General features: G+C 54.0%; 1 protein-coding gene across 3 annotated transcripts in view; it reads right to left on the reverse strand.

Moving 5' to 3' along the window:
• Positions 1-1,528: 1,528 nt before the first annotated feature.
• The window catches only part of LOC103787869 (uncharacterized), a 53,696-nt gene continuing 32,583 nt past the window's right edge, over positions 1,529-22,641 (reverse strand). For 2 of the 3 annotated variants that reach the window (XM_078351532.1, XM_078351526.1), the window contains one exon: positions 1,529-3,681. The gene's annotated coding sequence lies outside the window, so the exon portion shown is untranslated. Of the gene's footprint in view, positions 3,682-5,276; positions 6,234-22,641 lie in introns of all 3 variants that reach the window. The other variant, XM_078351534.1, reaches the window with a different exon arrangement.

Below are 22,641 nucleotides of genomic sequence, written 5' to 3' on the forward strand. Positions count from 1 at the left end.
GGTGGCTTGTCAGGCAGGCACGGGCTATGATCCCCCTGCCTGTGGGCAAATGCGCCATTCAAGAGTTTCAGGGAAATGTGCTGTTTAGATGGATTAAACACTCACTCTGCAATAATACTTACGTCAGAAAACCTTTCCATACCTGGCACTAGCTGGCATTTTCCACTTCTCAATGAATCCCCAGGCGCCCACCTCCCCGCCTTCCCTGCTGGGCGCCCTGCCCTCCTCCCTCTTGCTCAGGCCCTCCCATCCCCTTGCATGCATAACCTTTCGAGAGCTCTGAGAATCAGGCGTTTGACATTTTTTGGCAGAGGATTCAAGTGCACAGGTCTGCCCAGCAAATGAGCTGGTTGGTAGAACAGCTGAATGTGTCTGAATAGATGTGGCCCCACCATCCTAAAAAACCAGAGACCAGGGCCACCCCCTGAATTGTCACATCAAAAAAGCAGTGTGAGGGAATCCACAGCTTGTGCAGGAAACGGGTGGAGAACGTGAACCTGCCGGAACCTTCCCGGAGGGTGGGGGGCGGCCAGGGTGTGTGACCTCTCCATTTCCGAGCGCACCCGGTTCCAGGGTGATTTATGGTTGCATATTCATAAATCTGTTCAGAGATGTAAACAGGGAGACTGTGCCTCCGTAAGATATTAATAACTTAATGAGTCTGTGCTATTTGTTTATGTAATGGATAATAGGGTCTCTGCAGGGGCCAGATATAATATTACGATCTGGTAATTCAATGACTGCTATTCACACACACACACATAGTGCGAGTTTGAACAACTCAGTTCGGAGCCCTGGTGGCGTCATCACCAGAGCAGGTCTCCGCAGTGGCTCTCAGGAAACGCTTCCCCGGTGGAGCGGTGACTCCCAGGCCCAGGCCAGGCCAGGCCGTGGGGAGCAGAGCTGCTTGGTCTCCCTGCCCATCCTCCTCGGGCCTCTCTCTGCCAGGACTCTCAGGCACCCGCTGGCCCTCGGTACTTCCCCATCCTGTTGTGCTCAGCCGCCATGAACCTGCCAGGGCCCCCACCTACCTCCCTCCTCAGGTCATTTCTCCCCGGCTGCCAGTGCCTGGCCCGTGGTCTGCTCCCTCATCCTCCAAACGCTGTTCATTCTCAGGACTTCCTGGCCTGCTCCCTGGGCCCCACTCTTTGGCTCCACCCCCAAATGTCCCCCAGCAGACACGCATTGGAGGGAGGAGCCCCCAGTACCTGCTGAGACCTGAGGTGGAGGGAGGGTCACTGAAGAGGCTGTTAAGATGAGTGATTAGGGAGGGCCCTGCTCCAGGAGGGAGGTGTCCCATAGGAAGAGCTGATTTGGACACAGATGAGCAGGGAGGGGGCGGAGATGGGCCCCTCATCTGGACACAGATGAGCATGAACCTGGAGGGTGAAGACGGGGAGAAAGTGGCCATCTGCACACCGGGGGGAGGCCTGGCCCGTGTTCTCTCTCAGAGGCAGTCAGCCCCGCTGTTGGGAATAGATTCTCCGTGCCAAAAAGAACAATCAGCACTGAGACAAAGGATCTTTCAGCAATGAAATTTTTACTTCCTGGGCTGCAGGAAGGTGACCCTCGCCAGCCATCTTAGCATGAGAGTACAAAGAACAAAGAAAAACACACAAATGTATTCCTTAGGCATCCGGGGTCGTCCTTACTGCTGTGCCTGATCTCCGCTGGCTGGAGCCAGACCTCACAATCTAAACTAAATCCCGATTAGTTAACAACTTAAAACTTTTCTAAGCAGGTAAAAGCAGTGGAGAGCTGGGACACGCCTGTGAGCACGTCCAGCACAGACATCTTGGTTAAAGTACAAGGACACAGAATGTACTACGTGTCTGTAAGCACGGCGTGTCTCACAGCTGCAGAGGATAGGGCTTCACAGAGTTATTAGCACACCTGTGATTTAGCAAGAAAGGAAACTTGAAGGAACTTCTCTACTGCCCCAAGCACAGAGACCAGGCTGGTGTTGGAGCTGGGTGCGGGGCCTCCCTGGGCCTCGATGCACCCAGCCAGGCACTGTAAGACTCAGGGCTCTCCTTCGGGTCTGGTAATTGCATCGGCCAAACTAGGCGGGGTGGGTGGGGAACCAAGTGGCCGTGGTCCTGGCCCCTCCCGGGAGGAGAGACAGATGGGCCTGCAGCTGTGATGTGAGGGGTGGGAGATGGGAAGGGTCCCATCAGAGTGCTCTGCAGGCTGCCGTGAGCACGAAACAGCTTCACACCCAGAGGTTCTGTGCTGGGTGTGGGGTAAGTGGGGCAGAGGGTGCTTGTCCTGCAGGGGGACAGGCAGCTTGAGTTAAATGACTCTGGGCCTTTTTCCTTCTTGGAGGGCAGGGGTCAGCATCTGTCCTCAGCCTTCTGCCCACCGTAGAGCCCTCACCAGCCCCCTTTCCTTCCCCACTACCACTGAAGGACCAGAACTCAGCTGTGCTCTGCACCCCGTCCCCGCCAGCCTCAAGGGCTTGTCTCTATCCAGAGAGAAGCGTGACGGCTTCCTTCAATTATGTTCATCTGAAGTTAAGAAAAGAAAAATAAAGGGGGAAAAAAATACCCAGTCCCCTTGACTCTCAGAATGACAAGGCTGCTTCTGATTAAGCTGAAGATTCAAGATCCTTTATCTGCTCAGCTGCAGTGCGCAGCCTGGGAGGGGCCTTGTCAGTTGGGGCTGGTGACAGCCTCCTCCAGGCGGCACCCCCTCCTGACGCTGCGTGCCCTCCTGCCAGGGCATGGAGGGTTTCTCATCTTGACACTTCTGATGTTTGCGGCTGGGCCACTACCATTGTGGGCGTTCCGATGCTCAGTTCGCTCCTGCCTCCACCCACTGTGTGGAGGGTGCCCGCCTGCCAGTCACGCAGCAGCACCCCTGCCCCAACTCCTAACACCAAGAATGCCCCAAACCCTGGCAAGCATCACGTGGAGCCATATCCCCCGATCTAAGGCAGCCTCCCCATCCCCAGCCCAGCCCTGTCTTCCAGCCTTGTGTCCCTCTGTCCCTGTCTCCTCTGGGCTGAGTCTGACTCCTGCACACACACCCCTCTTTTCTTCCCCAGCCTCAGTTTCCCCATCTGTAAAATGAGGGAGATGACGCCCATCTTTCAGGACTAAGGTGTTGGTTAACTGAGACACTGACGCTCGTCTGAACTGTAAGGAGAGGGTGCTTTGTGGGACTCCGCCCTTCTCATCATGAGACTGCACAGAGGCCCTCCTGGGTGCCGGAAACAGAGAGAATGGAGCATCTCTGTCCTCAGGAATATGAAGGCTCTGAGGCAGCATGCCTCTCTTGGTTATGAGGGTCACGATTGTCCCCCGATAGGCTGAGAGGGACCCAATGGCAGGAAAAGGAAGACTGGCCGCTGGGGAGAACTCTGGCTGGGAGCGTGGCTGGGCTGAGTCCAGGTTGGCTGCTGTGTCTCTGGGGATCTCCTGTTCTTCGGTGAGGCCAGGCAGTCATGGGATGGGACCAGGGCTTCCACGAGTCCCCCAGCCCCACGGCTCCTCCAGTGCTGCTGTCTGAGGACCCTCCTCCTGAGCCCACCTCCTTCCACCTGCCTTTCCAGGACCCCTCCGGGCGGCCCGCCTGCCTGGTCACGTCGGGGCTCATTTGCCTTGAAGATGACTGCCGGGTTGCCTCTTTCCTGTTTATTTGTGAGCTTCAGTGTGAAACAGCTACTAATTCAGATTTTTACTGTGGATAAACAAATACGGAAAATTAACAGATGTGTTCTGCAGATGCACTCAGCAAAAATAACATCCGTCGTGATGGCAGCCGTGAGGAGGCCTGAGAGCCCAAACCCGACACCCACCGTGGGAAGGGGGCTCGGCCGAGACCGCAGAGAGGGCGGCAGAGCGTGATGGGGCCGGGTCAGCCTCCCGGACCAGGAGGCAGAGCTGGAGAAGGACAGAGGGCGGGAACCCATGGAGCCGAGAGGGGCGGGAAGCCGGGGCCCTGGGTTGGACCAGGTGGCGGTGAGTTCATCTGTAATTCAGCGTGGCAGAGACCCCAGGCTGGAGGTCCAGGAAGACTCTATAGCAGAGGAAGCTGGACCAGAGTCTGTGGATTTCAAAGTGCATCGGGAGGCCAAAGGCCAGCAGAGATTTGGACCTCAGGAATGGAATGGGGGCTAGAGCCCTAGAGGCAGGACGGATCCCTCGGGGACACCCCATCCACAGCTGGTCTCAGTGTCTGCCTCCCAATTCAAGATGCAGAGAAACCTCCAAGTCCTCGCAGCCACAGGACAGGGGTAGGCAGGGCAGGTCCCTGGAAAGAACTGCAGAGAAAAACCCGGCAGGTGCACCCCACAGCCCTGGTGCCTTTCTCAACTCCTCCTCATACGCTGGAGCTGGTGTGAGGGTGTGAGTCTCTCTCTGATTCCTGAAGCTTAAAGGGTTCTGCCCAGAGCCCCTTCCCCAGGATGCTCGCAGCAGCCGAGGCCTGATTCTGCTCTCTCCCTGCAGCTCTGGCCAGCACTGGTGGGAGGGGGCCCTGTGCTGGGCTCTTCCGACAGCTGGCCACAGGGTGCTGGAGGGGCCAGCCAGGGCCCAGGCCTGAACGGAGTCCCAGACCACGTGCTACAGGCAACTCCCTGGATTCATAAGGTTCTCACAGGCAGCTCAGAGCCAGGCCATGCTGCAGACACAAGCCCAGCCATATTCAGAGCTGAGGGTCTTCTGCTCATTTATTTGGGCGTTTGCGTATGAACTTTTCATTTCGCCTTTTCTTCTGAGGCTGAGCCCCGCTCTGTCACCCAGCTGGAGTGCCGCGGTGCAATCTCGGCTTACTACAACACCCGGCTCCCAGGTTCTGCTGCCTCAGGCTCCCGGGTAGCTGGAATTACTGGCACCCACCTCCACACCTGGCTAATGTGTGTATTTTTAGTTGAGACGGGATTTCGCTATGTTGGCCAGGCTGGTCTTGAACTCCCAACCTCAGGTGATCCATCCGCCTCGGCCTCCCGAAGTGCCGGGATCACAGGCGTGAGGCACCACTGTATTCTCATTCTATCTGTAATATTTGTATAGTTTCCTAACTTTAACAAGTAAGCATGTGGCGCTTTATCTCTCTCTTGCTGAAAATGTTTTTAAAAGGCTTTTACCATTAGTTTCCCTTCTCCGGGTCATGGTTTCCATAAGCATCAAGTCTCTGTCTTTTCCCCAAAATATCTGAACCCCTTCATTTTCACGCACAAAGCATCACACACACAAACACACGTGTATGTACATTTACACACACGTGTATGTACATTTACACACACATGTGCGTGCACACTCACATATGCATACCTGTAGTCACATGCATTCCTTCATGTGTGCACACACACACTAGTTTATCCTCGGGAGCCCAGAAAACCGTCGGGTAGGCACCGAAGAAACCCTCAATGAATGAATGAAGGGCCCGTCTCCCTCTGAACGCAGGTCCCGGCTTGGGGAGGAAACATTTGCACGAATTGTATTTCTCTCACGTGAAGGAGACACCGCCTCCTGGGAATCCTGTGATTTGCCTTTTCTTTCAGAAGAGACCGTCACGCAGAGGGAACTTTCTTCTCATCTAATTTTACCCCCAAATAAAATAAAAGACTCAAAGCATATGAGAACTGGGAGAAAATGGCTTGGTCCAAGCCTGACATCCAGTGCCTGGGGAAAGAGAGGGGGAGGGGACAGCAGGGAAGGGGACCATGCTCCTCAAGGCCTCTGTGCTGCCCAAGCAGCCAGGAACAGCAGAGTGGCCAGGAACGGGCAGGCACACCCCTGGTTGGAGAGGCACCCCTGCTGGGGAGCTCCTTGAGGTCTGACCCGGCTCCAATGCAGGGTTCATTTATCACAAACACAGGAGTGGATTCCGGCTGCAGCAACCACAGGTCCCGGCTCTCCTCCTGGGTCCTGGGCTGTCGTGCCAAGATTTGCCTGGGACAGTCAGACCCCCGGGCAGGTGATGTCTCCACCTTCTTCAGACAAAGCTACATCCAGCGCTTACCCAACCTGGGCAAACGCAGTCGCCCGGAGCCTGGGTTCTGGCGGGCGTCACAGGGGATGGCCCTGCCAGGTCCGCACCAGCTAGGTGGACAGAACCTGGAGGTGACAGACCCCACGTTGTGTGGCTGGCATGTGAGGGGTGTGTGTTCCACAACTGTGATTGTGGAAGCCTGCGCAGCTCTGTGCTCTCCGGTTTTCCTCAAGATCATCTTCTGAACATTCGCACTTGGAATTCTTCAGAGACATCGTGCTAACAGCGGCTTGAGGCTGTGGAGAGTACAGATGATGCTGATTAACGGCGCTTCTTCATCTGATGAGAATTGACTGTTTTCCTCCATAGACTTACGAGGTAGCCAAAGTGAGGGGACGGTAGATGGGGGACAAGCCCAGCCTCTCTTCGGGAGCATCAGTCCCACAGGGAGGGGACGGATACGTGAGTGGACAAATAAGTCCGCACGTTACTCTTTTGTCCCAGGCCTATTACAAGAAGATAAGACAGGATTACGAGGCGAGATAAGCCGGAGGGCGTTAGGCCAACAGCCATTATCTCCTGGTAAGTATTGATGGGTTAACACCTCCTAAAACATCTGAGTGCATCTCAGATTATGTCCTCAAGATAAATTCCTAGATGTGGTATTACTGGCAGATAAGTATGAGTATTTTATTATTTATTTATTTATTTTGGAGATGGAGTCGTGCTCTGTCGTCCAGGCTGGAGTACAGTGGCACCACCTCAGCTCACAGCAACCTCTGCCTCCTGGGTTCAAGCGATTCTGTGCCTCAGCCTCCCAAACAGCTGGGATTATAGGCGCCCGCCACCACACTTGGCTAATTTTGTGTATTTTTAGTAGAGACAGGGTTTCACCATGTTGGCCAGGCTGGTCTTGAACTCTGGACCTAAGCTGATCCGCCCACCGTGGCCTCCCAAAGTGCTGGGATTCTAGGCGTGAGCCACCGCGCCTGGCCGTATGGTTCTTAACACATCCTTCAGGCGACTCTCACACCTGTGCACCTTCTGGAGATCACTTCCGGGAATGCACTAGCTCCCTTGGGCATCTGCTTTCTGTTTCGCCCTCGTCCTGTGTGTGGATTTCCCTGCACTTTGCTTTACACAAGGACCGAAACCACCCACGACAGGAACGTGGCTCCACCTTCTCTGGGGAGCCCATGTCCTCCACAGGGCCAGGCAGGCTGGAAACACGCTCACGTTTCTAAGCCCACATCACCGTTGCTCAAATCTCCATCAGCTCCATGGGTTCTCATGCATTAATGATAATGTCCCTGATACAGGGCGACTTTGCCTCAGAAGCTGGGGCTGGCCCATTTTTCATTAAATAATATAATTTGTTGCATTGGTATGCAAGGACAAACAGCGCTGTCGAGACCCTGGAAAACAAGCAGTACAGTGTTGGATTCACCGGCTGAAGCCACGCTTGGAGAATATTCCTCATTCTGACTTCAATGTATCTTCTGCCCACTCAAAGCAAATGCAATTTTCTTTTTTATGACTATGGGTTATTTACACAGAAAAGTTTAAATAAGGCCTGTGCTACCAACAGCCACTGCTACCCAGTGTGGCAGCGGAGGGGTTGTCGGGGTCAGGTCCATGCAGAGGCCTCCGGAGACCCCCGAGGGAAGGAGAATAGCAGAGTGAAGAGAGCCAGGAATGCCCATCCCGCTTGGTCAGGCAGGGAGCCCCTTGAGGGCAGAGACAGAACCCCTCATGCCATCTCCCTTCCCTCTCTCCCTCCTTCCCTCTCTCCCTCCCTCCTTTTTTCCTTCCTTCCCTCCTTCCCTCCCTCCTTCCTTCCTTCCTTCCCTCCCTCCCTCCCTCCCTCCCTCCCTCCCTCCCTCCTTCCTTCCTTCCTTCCTTCCTTCCTTCTATCCTTCCTTCCTTCCCTCCCTCCCTCCCTCTTTCCTTTCTTCCTTCCATCCTTCCTTCCTTCTATCTTTCCTTCCCTCCCTCCCTCCCTCCCTCCCTCCCTCCCTCCCTCCCTCCCTCCTTCCTTCCTTCCTTCCTTCCATCCTTCCTTCCTTCTATCCTTCCTTCCCTCCCTCTCTCCCTCCCTCCCTCCGTCCCTCCCTCCCTCCCTCCCTCCCTCCCTCCCTCCCTCCCTCCTTCCTTCCTTCCTTCCTTCCTTCCTTCCTTCCTTCCTTCCTTCCCTCTTCTCCTTTTGGAGGAAATTTAGATAGTCTTCCAATATTTTACTTTTAAAAACATAATTCCGTGAGCATCTTTAGCTTGCCTTTGGGCTTGCGTTTGAGAGTGTTTCTAGGATATATACCAGGGCTTCTCAACAGTGGCAAGGGGGAGCTGCCGAGGATGAGTCCCGGCCTGTAGGCAGCAGCTCCCATGGTGGCTGTGGTCACACTTGCCCAGCTTCCCCTCTGCCCAGGCAGGCACCCCACCGTAGTCCTGGCAAAAAGCTAGTACCGAGGCTCAACAGCGCAATGTCTATGGACCCCTCATGGAAAGCAAAGCTCGGGGAGAACGTTTCTTCCCCACCTCCCCCGACTCTACCCTCCCACGAGACATTGGCCAACAATACTTTTAGAAGATGCAGACGCCTGTCTTCCTGACTTCCCTGCCTTGTGGAACACTCCACCTGGACACTTTCTGTTTGAAGTATGAGGATCCAGAGTCCTTTGCTCCTCCCTGCCAAGCGTGCCCAGGCTGGCGTGTGCTGACCAGCGGCCTTAGAGAGGTGGGGGTGCCCCTGGCTGCAGGAGCGGCAGGTAGGGAGGTGAGGCCCACTGAGGGGCCCTGCTTCTCCCAGTGCCTCCCTCCCCTGCCAGGGATGGAGACCTCCTATGCCTGACAGCTCCATCCTGGCTCCTAAAAATTTACACCGTTCATCATAAATTCCCACAACTAATTTTTTTCGCCTTAAATAAGCATTGAAATTTATGGGTGATCATGGAAATCTCTCATCACATGTGAGTCAGAGCCACAAAAATGATGAAGCAGGAATTCTAATTTTTAATGAAAGAGCTGACCCAGACTGAGTCATAAAAGATCAGACGCTGTTGTGTCTCTGTCTCCGGGTGCACCTGTTCCTTCTTACTCTGGTGAGGAGTGGTCTCAAGTCTGCGATTCTGTCATCAGCAGCCGTGAGCTCAGTGCTTCTCTGTGGAGCCCACTGCTGAGCCAGCTGAGGCACCAGGAGGCGCAGAACAAGGGGCCCTGAGTCCCTGTCTCTGTGTCCCATGTTGTCCTACCTGATAGAGGGGCTGTAGAAGACCTCGACACAGCTAGGCCTGTCCCTGGAGCACAGTAGGTCTTCAGCCCCCTTAGGGGAGCAACATGCCTGCACCGCGAGCCCAGAGGACGGGGAGAATCAACACGTAGTCCCAGGCATTTCTTCCTCGGCTTGGCCCTGTCCACCCTGCTCTCACCAGCCATCGAGATGGTGAGGTCTTTGTGGCTAGAGATCTCTGCCAAGGCTCCTACGGCAGAGCTTTCATGTCAGATACAGAGTGGCTGCTACACACACATCGGGAAACCTCGTGAGGGCAGGACTTTCTCGGCCCTGGCTGGAACCGGCCCCCACACTCACCGCTCCAAGAATCACTTAACTTCTCTACACCTCTATTTCCTCACTGAAAGAGTGGGGTCACGAGGCCCATACAGGGTCGCCTGTGGGATGTCGTGAGACCGTACGAACGGAGGCCCGCCCCTCATCAGCGCTAACCTAGCAGCTTCCCTCTGCGTGTCCTGTGCGCCTGCACATCCGCGAGCCTTGCTTTCAGATGTTCAGGGATTGTCTTTAGCTGAATAACCCACTGGACCACTGAATATGGACGCTGAGAAAGTCAACATGTTCCCTAATCTCAGCACCATTGAACAGGAATTCAGATGGATATGAGGTACGCAGGAAGTGCTTCATGGCCACGTAAAGAAACGGATATGGACAAATCCACAGATTCACTGAATAATACGGGGCTGAATTAGGTGTCCGGCCCTCATTCTGCAGGGTACGGAAAGCCCGTATCTACAGAGATTGGATCACTCACCCAAGATGGTCAGGAAGACAGCAGCGGAGTCAGTGCTGGGCTGGCCACGGAATCCCACAGGACTCCCAACGTCTCAGACGGCCCAAGTGATAAAGAAAATTCACTTTTAAAGATGATCAGGTCATGGACATTTCAGTCAAGATTTGGAACAGGCAGCCGGCTTCCTTTCTAACCCCAAACTCCAGGGTCAGCAAACAAACACCCATGTATTGGCACCCTCCATTTCCAGCTCTTCTGCAGACACCATGCAGCCCAGACAACTGTGTTTTGCCCTACAGCCTGACAACAGCCTGCTTTCCCATGATGCTCTGCTCTACAGCCTGACCACAGCCTGCCTTCCCATGATGCTCTGCTCTACAGCCTGACAACAGCCTGCTTTCCCATGATGCTCTGCTCTACAGCCTGACCACAGCCTGCCTTCCCATGATGCTCTGCTCTACAGCCTGACCACAGCCTGCCTTCCCATGATGCTCTGCTCTACAGCCTGACCACAGCCTGCCTTCCCATGATGCTCTGCTCTACAGCCTGACCACAGCCTGCCTTCCCATGATGCTCTGCTCTACAGCCTGACAACAGCCTGCTTTCCCATGATGCTCTGCTCTACAGCCTGACCACAGCCTGCCTTCCCATGATGCTCTGCTCTACAGCCTGACCACAGCCTGCCTTCCCATGATGCTCTGCTCTACAGCCTGACCACAGCCTGCCTTCCCATGATGCTCTGCTCTACAGCCTGACCACAGCCTGCCTTCCCATGATGCTCTGCTCTACAGCCTGACAACAGCCTGCTTTCCCATGATGCTCTGCTCTACAGCCTGACCACAGCCTGCCTTCCCATGATGCTCTGCTCTACAGCCTGACCACAGCCTGCCTTCCCATGATGCTCTGCTCTACAGCCTGACCACAGCTGCCTTCCTTCCCAATGTCCTGCTCTACAGCCTGGCAGCAGCCTACCTTCCCACAGTACTCTGCTCTACAGCCTGACCAGAGCCTTCCTTCCCATGATCCTCTGCTCTACACTCTGACAACAGTCTTCCTTCCCATGATGCTCTGCTCTACAGTCTGACCACAGCCTTCCTTCCCATGATCCTCTGCTCTACACTCTGACAACAGTCTTCCTTCCCATGATGCTCTGCTCTACAGTCTGACCACAGCCTTTCTTCCCATGATCCTCTGCTCTACACTCTGACAACAGTCTTCCTTCCCATGATGCTCTGCTCTACAGTCTGACCACAGCCTTCCTTCCCATGATCCTCTGCTCTACACTCTGACAACAGTCTTCCTTCCCATGATGCTCTGCTCTACAGTCTGACCACAGCCTTCCTTCCCATGATCCTCTGCTCTACACTCTGACAACAGTCTTCCTTCCCATGATGCTCTGCTCTACAGTCTGACCACAGCCTTCCTTCCCTTGATCCTCTGCTCTACACTCTGACAACAGTCTTCCTTCCCATGATGCTCTGCTCTACAGTCTGACCACAGCCTTCCTTCCCTTGATCCTCTGCTCTACACTCTGACAACAGTCTTCCTTCCCATGATGCTCTGCTCTACAGTCTGACCACAGCCTTCCTTCCCATGATCCTCTGCTCTACACTCTGACAACAGCCTTCCTTCCCATGATGTTCTGCCCAACAGCCAACAACAGCCTGCCCTCCCATGATGCTCTGCCCCACAGCCAACAACAGCCTGCCCTCCCATGATGCTCTGCCCCACAGCCGACAACAGCCTGCCCTCCCATGATGCTCTGCCCCACAGCCAACAACAGCCTGCCCTCCCATGATGCTCTGCCCCACAGCCGACAGCCACACCTCCCATGATGCTCTGCCCCACAGCCGACAACAGCCTGCCCTCCCATGATGCTCTGCCCCACAGCCAACAACAGCCTGCCCTCCCATGATGCTCTGCCCCACAGCCAACAACAGCCTGCCCTCCCATGATGCTCTGCCCCACAGCCGACAGCCACACCTCCCATGATGCTCTGCCCCACAGCCGACAGCCACACCTCCCTTGGCACCAGGATTTGCCCCCAGTTTGACAACAACCTTCCTTCCTTCCCAGCATGCCTTGCCCCGGCCTGGTTAGTGCTGTTCGAACCCAGGGTGCTGCCCACACCCTGGTAGTGAGCTCAGTCAGCCACAGAGGCAGCAGCTGTGCAGGACGCGCTTCTGTGTGTGGCTCTGCTGTTCACTAGCTGTGTCCCTCTGGGCCTCAGGTGGCCTTTCAGAGTGCAGGTGAGGCCAACGGCTCTGCTCTCAGAAGGCCGTGGCAGGCAGGGTCCGCACAGGGGCCACCTGGCCTGGAGCTCGGACGCATGGGGGAAGCCAGACTCTTCCCAGACACGGCAGAGACTGACCTCCTCAGGTGCGGAGGATTTTCTGGGAATGGGCCCAGAAGGGAGGACGAGGGAGCACTCTCTCCCCGGGGCTGGAGGCAGCTGGCACCTGGAAGCCAGAAGTTCAAGGCTGAGAAGGTTCTCCCGCCTGGGGAGCTTGCCTGGGCCAGCCACTTTCCGTGCGCAGAAGTCCGTGAGTGCAAAGGAGGAGCAAGAAGTGCCCGGTGTGCTCAGGAAACCACGCTCGCTGCCCTCCCCGCCACCTCCACAGTGCGGCGCTCCCTTCCGGGGTGGGGGTGTTGCAAGGACAGCGTTGCGAGGGGAGAGGCCTGGGTGGCTGGAGGGGGGTGGCCAGGCTGACCAGCACCCCTGCCTGCTGCTGCCTGTGACGATCTGCTCAAGATTGTGTGATGAAATTTCATTCACCGCCACACTTATTTCTGTCTTCTCTGTCTATTCTGGGAAGCAGATCCTTAGATCAGCAATTAGAAATGTCAGTGGGGCTTTTGAGAAGGGGGGTAATTTGTCAAGTCCATAATCGAGAATAGTCATCAAATTCGTTGACAACTTCAATGATACTAAAATGGTAATTAATTGTAAATTTCTGACGGAATATATATTTATCTATTTTTGCACTTTTTACTGATTAGCAACGAGCTCTGGTATATTAGTTCTTTTTTAAATCTGATTTCTATAGTTAGCATTTTTGTGTGTTTTCTTTTATTTTTTTCCACTGAAAGTTTCCTGTGAAAGAGAGAATCCACTTAAGAATAAACTTCACGGCTGGGTGTGGTGGCTCACACCTGTAATCCAAACTTTGGGAGGCTGAGGTGGGTGGATCACCTGAGGTCAGGAGTTCGAGACCAGCCTGACCAACATGGTAAAACCCCGTGTATACTAAATGCAAAAAATTATCTGGGCATGCTGGCACATTCCTGTAGTCCCAGCTACTTGGGAGACTGAGGCAGGAGAGTCACTTGAACCCAGGAGACAGAGGTTGCAGTGAGCCAGGATCGGGCCATTGCACTCCAGCCTGGGCAACAAGAGTGAAATTCTGTCTCAAAAAAACAAAGACAAAAGAATAGACTTCAGATCAACTCGCCCCTGAGTGCCTGCTTAGTGGGAACAGCTAACAGGGTCTCCTGGGCCTCAGAAGCAGGTATGGGAGGGGAGAGAGAAGGGCTAAAGGCCCTCAGCAGTGAGACACACCCAGCACATTGGGCAGGAGGCTGAGTAAGGGGCACTCACAGAGTGCTGGCCAGCAGGCTTTCTCGTGAGCACCTGCTGTTGGCACAGGAATACTGGGTCCTGGACCTGTATTTAGCCTACCCAGGCTGCTCGCCATCTATTCAAGGCAGGCCACTTCCAGGATGATGAAACCACATCTCAGCTGGAGCGTGAGTCGGCTCCAGCAATAATGACAAAAGACCACAGCCTGAGATCACCTGACCTCAGGTGATCCACCCACCTCGGTCTCCTAAAGTGCTGGGATTACAGGTGTAAGTCACCCCACCACACCTGGCCCTGAAGTTTATTCTTAAGTGGATTGTCTCTTTCACAGGAAACTTTCAGTGTAAAAATAAAATAAAATAAAAGCAGTGGTGGCTGACGGCATCCTCCCCTTTCCTCATATCCCCTTCGCAGCATCGTTTCTGTGATGCGGGTGGCCGAGGAAGACCCAGCAGCCATGCCCAGAGCTGCATCCTGGAGTCTGTCTATCACGACCTCCATCCCCTTGGGGTGTCCATCGAGGACCTGGCGTTCTTTGAGAATAGTCTCTTAGCAGCTTCTCGTGGGTGCCCACCGCCATCCTGGGGGCAGAGTTTGCTTGTCAGGACCACTGCCAAGGCTGAGAGGAGGAAGTGGTGGCATCGGAAGCCGAGGCTGCCCTAGGATTTGCCACTTCGATCACACTGGGAGTGGTCCCATGGGCCCCTGCCTGTCACCCCTTCTCACAGATGGGAGCCACAGGTGGTGCCTGTGAGTGGTAGAGGCAGTGGTTAAGTCCAGTGCCCAAAGGTTAACGATTGTTCTTCGGGAACTGGATGAGACTGGGCCCGCAGACCGTGATTCTGATGTGGCTTTGATGAGTACCAATGAGGTGGCATTAGGGGTGGCATTAGGGTCAGCAGCGAGCACTGCCTCCTGTTCTCTGTTCTCCTGGCTCCTGGCTTCCAGCACCCGCCTGAGCAGCATGGGGACACGGCGACAGGAGCTGCGATCTCTGCCTGTTTCCAGGGCACCGTCTCTGCTGAATCTTATCTTCAGCATTGTAAGTTGAGAAAGCGCTCTCAATCTACATTTTAATTATATCTTCAAATCCAAATCCTGTCTTTTGCTTCCCAGCAAGTCAATGGTACAAATTTTCTCCCTCTACCACGCAGCCCTCAATCTGCTGCCTCCATCAGCCCGTGGATTACCCACAGCAGTCAAACTCTTCCTGCAAAGGCATTGACAGAGGAACTGAAACAGAACAGTGAACAAAGTTTAAGAAATTTGGAATAACAGACTTTCTGCTGGAAAAAAAAAATAAATCTATTTGCATTTATCAAGATACGCCATTGCCTCAAGTAATGAGAACAACCTGCTCACAGCACCAAGCGCTGCCTTCCAGGGCCTGGAGAATCCTCTCCATTCTGAGGGAAGATTCCAGCTGTTACCCAAACCCCAGGGCACTGAGAAGGTTCAGACCTCACCTTCTCCTGGGCTGCCTGGGGTCCGGCCCCTGGTCCGTGTACACAGAGCCCTCCAACGGGCCACCCTTGGGTGTGAGCGGATGAGCCCCAGAGGAGGCATGGGAGATGGCATGTGTAGCCCCTGCATCTGCGTCCTGTGGTGACGGCCTGTGCCTCAGGGCAGGGCAGAGCAGGGACTGAGGAGAGAGGGGCCTCCCGGGAGCCCAGGAAGACTGGAGTCCAGGCCAGGCTAACTTTTCAGATACAGATGTCAGCGAGCACAACGGAAGAAGCAGGAAGGGCTGGGTGCTCTCGGGAACTAATTCACTGCCCTGCCTGTGACCTCCAGAGCAGGACCCTCCCTCGGGTGGGCGGTGCTGCCTTGAGACTCATGGCAGGGAGAGGGCTACATGGGGTAACTCTCACTAGTGGCGGCCGGAGGAGGGTGGCGAGGCCAAAGCGTCAAGTGCAATGAGGACAGAAGCACACATGCCCCCTCCCTGCATGTGCAAAGCACACAGCTGAGCCCAGGCCAGGCAGCCTGAGACCGCAGGGCCACCACTCCGGCAGACCCAGAGATGGGCTGTGTAGCACAGTTCTCAACATTTAAAACACAGGATGCTGTGGCTGGTCCTCTTGAGGGTGGGCCACCCCGTGAGTACCCCCAGAAGCAGCTAGATAAGATGTGAGAGAACAGGAGCTCTGAGAGAGCAGAAGGGGCAAGAGCCAGGGACATTTGGGTCCTTCCTGGTGGCAATGTGGACCATCCCCATGTCCGTAGACCAGAGGGAGGTGGTGGGCTGTCCCGCTGGCAGCTGGCATGCTTTCCTTCTCCTGTAGGCTAGACACGTGTCAATGGCCTCTGCTGAGCCCCCCGTGCCTCCACCCCAGAACCGCACCCTTTATCATGTAAAATTGGGAACCAGACATGTTTATCACTACAGACCAAACGCAAGATGGGCCCGGCAGAACAGGTGGTGGACACAGGCCAGGAAGTCCGGGCCTCATCCTGTCACCAAGAGGTGCCCCTGCTAAGCCCCTGCCTCCCCATGTATCCCACGCAGAAAGTCGGGCAGCTGGTCCCTTGGCTCCGAGCGGGGTGGGCCATCCAGCAACCATTCCTGCGCCTCCAAGTCCCCAATCACCACAGTCAGACCTCACGCCCCCGCCACAGCGCAACACAACCTAAATCCAATTGATAAGATGTAAAACACTGCCTCCCCCACCTTCTGTGCACAGCGGGTCAAAAGTAGGTGATGTTCATTGCATTACTTGGCATAAACATGATTTTAATAATTACCATGGGCCAGAACCCGCGCCTGCTCCTGAATAATGAGCACTGAATTCTATTATAGTTCAGGATTAAATATCTTCCAGCTCAGTTCCTGCAGCAGGCTGGCGAGGCAGCGTCCGTGGCCCAGAGCGTGCCTCCATGGTGCATTCGGCCCAAGATGAAAAATCCCCGCTGCTATTCTCAGCCCCGCATAACATATCATTTTGCAGCCATATACAGCTGCATCTGAATTGTATTCTGTATTTTGTAATCAAGAGGATTTGCTTGAATTTGTTATAATTTTAGGTGGTTTTCTTGTTCACTGAAGATAATAATTATTCTCTACCTGAGGACACATATTAGTCTTACAACATCGTCACATTGGAAACGGTTTATTTATAGTTCTTATCTGCACCATCAATATCAGGAAGCTTTAATCTCTGCACATGTTGGTGAGCTGAGCCCAGCACCCCAGCCACGAGCAGGGCGGGAGCTCAGAGGCCACTCCCAGCCTGTCTCCCAGAGCCTCTTCCTCTTCCCAACAGGGACAGTGAGGCACCGGGAGGTTGATCGGCTTGCCTGAGGTTATCTGAATAATTTAAGGCCCTATGGTAACACACATTAACTCTGCACTTCAAACATCTCCCCCACCCACGCCGCCCACACAAGTGTATTTCACTGGTCAGTTTGCTTCAGCAACTCACATGTGAGGGAGATAGAGAAGTGCCTTCCCTGTACCAGACGCTTGCGTTAGGAAAATCCAGAGCACCCCACACCCCATGGAAGCAGCCAACAGAGAATCACCTCCGTGGTGTGGGTTTAGAAAGCAGACTTTAGAGATTTCTCCCGAGAAATTGTGTGGAAGGATGGTTATTTGAGATGGTCACACACAGACACACACACACACACACACGAGAAAGAGAGAAAGCGAAACCCCCTCCCATCCGACGTTGCCTCATGATGTTGATGCTACAGTCATAAAACCTTATTTTGCAGATTACAAAACAATTTCAATAGAATATCCTGTTTGATCCCTCCCAAACAAAACCATATGTGGTAGTGAGACAGGTATTATGATTACTATTTCTCAAGAAAAACAAAAGAGAGATCCGTGGAGCTGAGAACTCACTCCCCGACACTGGCCGGGGTCTGCGGGACGTGACCACGTCTCCTGGTCTTGGCTCCGTTGTTCTTTTCTTCGGGCCTCATCCTCCGCACCCCAGGAGGGTTTCCAGGGTCAGGTGCCTAAAACCCCACCATCGGAAGCACCCTGTATCTTGCCATTGATTCGGATGTTATCGATTCTACGTACAAGTCTTATACGTTGCCGACTAAATGTACCCTTAGGTATTATAGAAAGTTAATTCATTATGATGAATAGATTTTCTGTCCATCGCCACTTGGAACTGAAGAGTTCTGAAAAAATTGTTATCATCCTGTTCCGCAGTGGACCTCTGCCCCAGCGACATTGCCACGTTCTAGGGTAGGGTCCACGGCATCTTCAGCCTTTTGGTTTTCTAGGGATACAACTGTATCCTGAGCCAATGAGGGAGCCTGTTCGTTGTTAATTACGTAGCTAAGAACATTCCAACCAGATTCCTCATGGGTATTTCGGCAGATCTTAAACTGCACGTAGAAGATAGAACGTCCAGGACCTGCTATTCGTTTAACTAAGTATAAATAGCTCCTTCCGTCAAGACGATGCAGGGTCTCCACACATAGACCAAAACGATCAGTGGCACCTGACGAAATGTCCACACTCACTGCAATGGCCACTTGTACGTGTCAACCCAGCTGGGCCGGAGCAGCCTAACCCGAACCTGCGTGGCGCTGCGGAGGGGGTTCGTAGATGTGGCTCCCGCCTCCTACCGACGGGCTTTACGTAAAGGAGATGCCCTCGATAACGTGGGTGGAACTCACTCAATCAGCTGAAGGCCTCAAGAGCAGAAACTGAGATTTTCTGGAGAAGAAATTCCGCCTCAAAACAGCAGCACTGACTCTGCCTGAGCCTCCAGACTGCCAGCCTGTCCTACATATTTTAGACTCACTAAGCCCCAGGATCACATGAGCCAATTCCTTAAAATAAACCTCTTTCCCTACCTCAAATTTTCTGAATCGGTTCTCTAATCAGATTAGATTTCAAAGGCCTAATGACTCCGGTCCGGGGGTGACGCGTCTGTAACGCAATGTGGCGACGGAGATGATCCCACCGCCACTGCTCCTCATCTAACACGCAGAAAAGCCGAGGTTCTGGGAGGCCATTTATCTGGTGCCTCAGAACGTTTTTGTCAAACGAAAGAACATAAGGAGATTGGCTGGTTCTCCGAATTGTGCTTAGCACAGTAGGAGAAAAAAGAACACAAAAGGGATGAGCTCGGGATTAGAATTCCCAGCACAAGCGCCCGGTAAGTGCCCTAAAGCCGTCTGGTGCCACCCTGAAGGAAGCCCTTCCTCCTGTTGCTGCAGAGCTGAGGTTTCTGAAAACCAAATCAAGAGTCTCATCCTACAAGTGGATGAATTGCAACCAAAATTGAATTCCCACCTTTGTAGGGAGGATGTGGATTGGAGGGCAGTGCTGAATGCCCCCAGAACCCCCCACCCCTCTTTCCTTCCAGGCCCATAACAGGAAGAAGCCGAAAGGTCAGGGGCTCATGCGTGAGTGTGACCTGTGAGAACACCCAGGCTGGAGTGCAGTGGTGTGATCTCAGCTCCCTGAAACCTCTGCCTCCTGGGTTCAAGTGATTCTCCTGCCTCAGCCTCCTGAGTAGTTGGGATTACAGGCGCACGCCAGTACCCCTGACTCATTTTTCCTATGTTTAGTTAGAGACAGGGTTTCACCATGTTGGCCTGGTCTTGAACTCCTGACCCCAGGTAATCAGCCTGCCTTGGCCTCCCAAAGTGCTGGGATTACAGGCAGGAGCCACCTCGTCCAGCCCCACTGTAATTTAAAAACACCCACATGTTTCCAATTTACAGGGACAGAAATCTCAGGACTAAGTGTGGAAATGGACATTGAGAATATGGGATAATGGAGAAGGGAAAAAAGTCGGGCTGCGTTTGTCGATATGGGCTGGCTAAACAGAAATCCTCAATTCAGTGCCGGAACTCAGAGGTGGGGGGCGGGGGGGGGGCAGGGAGGGTCTCTAATCATTTGTTGGGCTGCTTGCATGAAGCATGAACTACAGAGTGGGAGCTGGAAATGCTGGACTGATCTTGATTTACTGCAGAGCAAGAGATTCGAAGGCCTGGAGGGACCGGAGCATGACGGTGGATTTATCAGTAAGACCTGCTCTCACCCTGGGAGGGCCCAGAGGCTCTGCCTTTGCCTGTGGCCACGAAAAACACACACGTGCGGGGAGCCCTGGCTTTACTGAAGTGCAGTGTTGTCACTCCCTTCTGTAGCTCAGACATTACGGTGGGAAATACTGCCACCGAGCTGGGATCCAAAAACGCAGTGGGGGTCACCGGGTGGGGGGCCAAGGGGCAGCATGTCACAGCCAGAGAACAAGGGGACGTGGCTGTGGCGGTGACAGCAGAGTCACCGCAGCCACCAGGATAGTCTGACCTGCAGACACCTTGTGTTGGTTGGTCGACTGTGGAAACAGAATCAGAGGGGGCTGCGGGGGCAGGTTCGGTGGCTCACATCAGCACTTTGGGAGGCCAAGGCGGGAAAATCACCTGAGGTCAGGAGTTCAAGACCAGCCCGACCAACATGGCAAAACCCTGTCTCCACTAAAATTACAAAAATTCATTGGGGGTGGTGGACGCCTGTAATTCCAAATACTTGGGAGGCTGAGGCAGGAGAATCATTTGAACCCAGGAGGCAGAGGTTGCAGTGAGCCGAGATTGCACCACTGCACTCCAATCCGGGCAACAAGAGCAAAGCTTCATCTCAAATAAAGAAAAAATTAATAAATAAGAAGTAGATGGGCGGGCTACTGAGATTTTACTCGACCTATATAAGTGGAAACGTTCCAAGTCAAGTGAACAGAAACCTAACTTGAATCACTCAGTCGCGGCCCCTCAATCAATTTCCAGTCTTGAGCCAGTTCACAAAGGCAACGTCCTTTGAATAAAGGGGAGACCTGTTCCACTTGGGGACGGACCCAGCTGCACTGCCACAAATGCAGAGTCAGTTTTTCTCCCAGCCTTCCCCAAAGGGTCTGTGGTCTTTCACTGGAATATACGTACGCTGGAGGAAAGAAACTAACGAGAGTGCTTCGGTGGGCTCTGGACGCTGGCTCTGAGCTGATATTGATTCCGGGGACCCCAGAGCTCACTGTCACCCTCTAGGCCCAGTCCGGGCTTATGGAGGTCAGGTGGTCAGTACCAGTAAGACCTGCTCTCTTTATAGGATTGGGAGCAAAGCCCCGCCATCCCTTTTCAGTGCTCTCCTTTTGAGAAACAGCTCTAGGCCTGCTGCTGGGTCTTAGCACAGATGGAGCACTTAATCAGGAGCCACCTAGTTGCCATGTGACCTGAGCTGCCCATCATGAACTGGGTGTTATCGGACCCACACAGCCACAAAGTTCAGCATGCACACCAGGGACCAGCTCACATGGCAACTGGGTGGCCCCTGGTTTTGCTCATGTCACTCCCATGGCAGGCCTGGTGGGTCCCTCAACCCATCCTGTGGTTATTTTCCTAGTTCCAGATGCATAGTTGGAATAGATCCCCTCAACACCTGGAGGCTGCCCCTGCAGGTTCCCTGAGCTGTGTTGTGAGGAATGTTACAGTGGGAATGGCCAGTGGAAGCCACTAGAACAGCCTATGCCCAGGACCGTAGTAAACGGAAAGCCTGGGAGCACTGCAGCGATCGGTGCCACCCTCGGGGACCTGCAGGCTGCAGGGGCGGTGGGTCCTGCCATGTCTTCACTGCAGCTTATTTGGCCTGTGTGGAAGACAGCTGGATCCGGAAGCATGGCACTGGCTTGTCAAGTCACCTGACCCAGTGGTGAGCCCGCCTGCCGCTGCTGTACCAGATGTGGTTTCACTGCTTGAGATAATGAATGCATCCTCTGGTCCCTGGTGTGCATGCCCAACTTTGTGGCTGGATGAGTCAGACAACACCCAGTTCATGATGGGCAGCTCAGGTCACATGGTAACTGAGTGGCTCCTGGTCAAGTGTCCCCTCTGTGCCAAGGCCCAGCAGCAAGCCCAGAGCTGCTTCTCGAAAGAAGAGCAATGACGGGGGATGGTGGGGTTTTGCTCTCGAATCCTAGAAGATCTTGCACTTGAGTAACCTCTGGGGCCTGCCAAAGGCTCCACACACAGCCCTGCCTGCCCCTCGAGCAACACGGGGTCCGCTGGGTCTTATGGCCCAAGTGGCAGAGAGCCTGACATGCGAATGTCTAACCGGTAAGTCACGAGTAATTGCTACTTCGTGCTCACTAGGTCTCATCAACATCAAGTCATCCATGGAATGAACTAGTGTGAGCTCTGGTCAAAGCGGAAGGTGATTGAGATGCTAAGAACCCACTTCTGACAGACGCTGGAGAGTTGATGGACCGCTGGGGAGCACAGTGAAGGTGCCTGGCTGGCCTTGCCAGCTGAAAGCAAACTGCCTTATGGACAGGGATGGAGAAGAAGGCCTTTGCCAGATCAGTATCTGCATACCAGGGCTCCTGAACAAAGTGCCCATGGTGCCAGGGATGAGGGCTGTGCTTTGGCTCAGAAACACAGACTCCCACTCCCCAAGGCCCTCCTGGCAACGGCCACCACGGAGTGTCACTTGGGATAAACCTGGAAGATTCTTCAAGGGCAGCGACAAGATGAAGAAGAAAGCCCCGCTCAGAGAAAACTGGGCATCCCCTGCCCACTGTGGCCGCCCTGCAGCCCCCACAAAGGAGCACAGGGAGAAGGTCACTTTGAGGCGAGTCGGAGGGAAGTCCTCAGTCTGGGCAACTGTTTGTTTGTTGGTTTAGACGGAGTCTCACTTTGTCAGCCAGGCTGGAGTGCAATGTGTGAGATCTCAGCTCACTGCAACCTCCACCCGGGTTCAAGAGTTTTTCTTGCCTCAGCCTCCCAAGTATCTGGGACTACAGGTGTGTGCCACCACAGCAGGCTAATTTTTGTACCTTTAGTAGAGGCGGCCTTTCACTATGTTGACCAGGCTTGTCCTGAACTCCTGACCTCAAGTGATCTGCCTGCCTCCGCCTCCCAAAGGGCTGGGATTACAGGTGTGAGCCACTGTGTCAGGCCTTATTGATTCATTGATTGATTGACACAGACTCTCGCTCTGTCACCCAGGCTGGAGGGCAGTGGCACTGTCTCAGCTCACTGCAACCTTCCTCTCCTGGGTTCAAGCGATTCTCCTGCCTCAGCCTCCCGAGTAGCTGGGATTACAGGCACCCACCATCATGCCTGGCTAATTTTTGTGTTTTT

This window comes from Callithrix jacchus, chromosome 1 (assembly GCF_049354715.1).
Source record: "Callithrix jacchus isolate 240 chromosome 1, calJac240_pri, whole genome shotgun sequence".
NCBI lineage: Eukaryota > Metazoa > Chordata > Mammalia > Primates > Cebidae > Callithrix > Callithrix jacchus.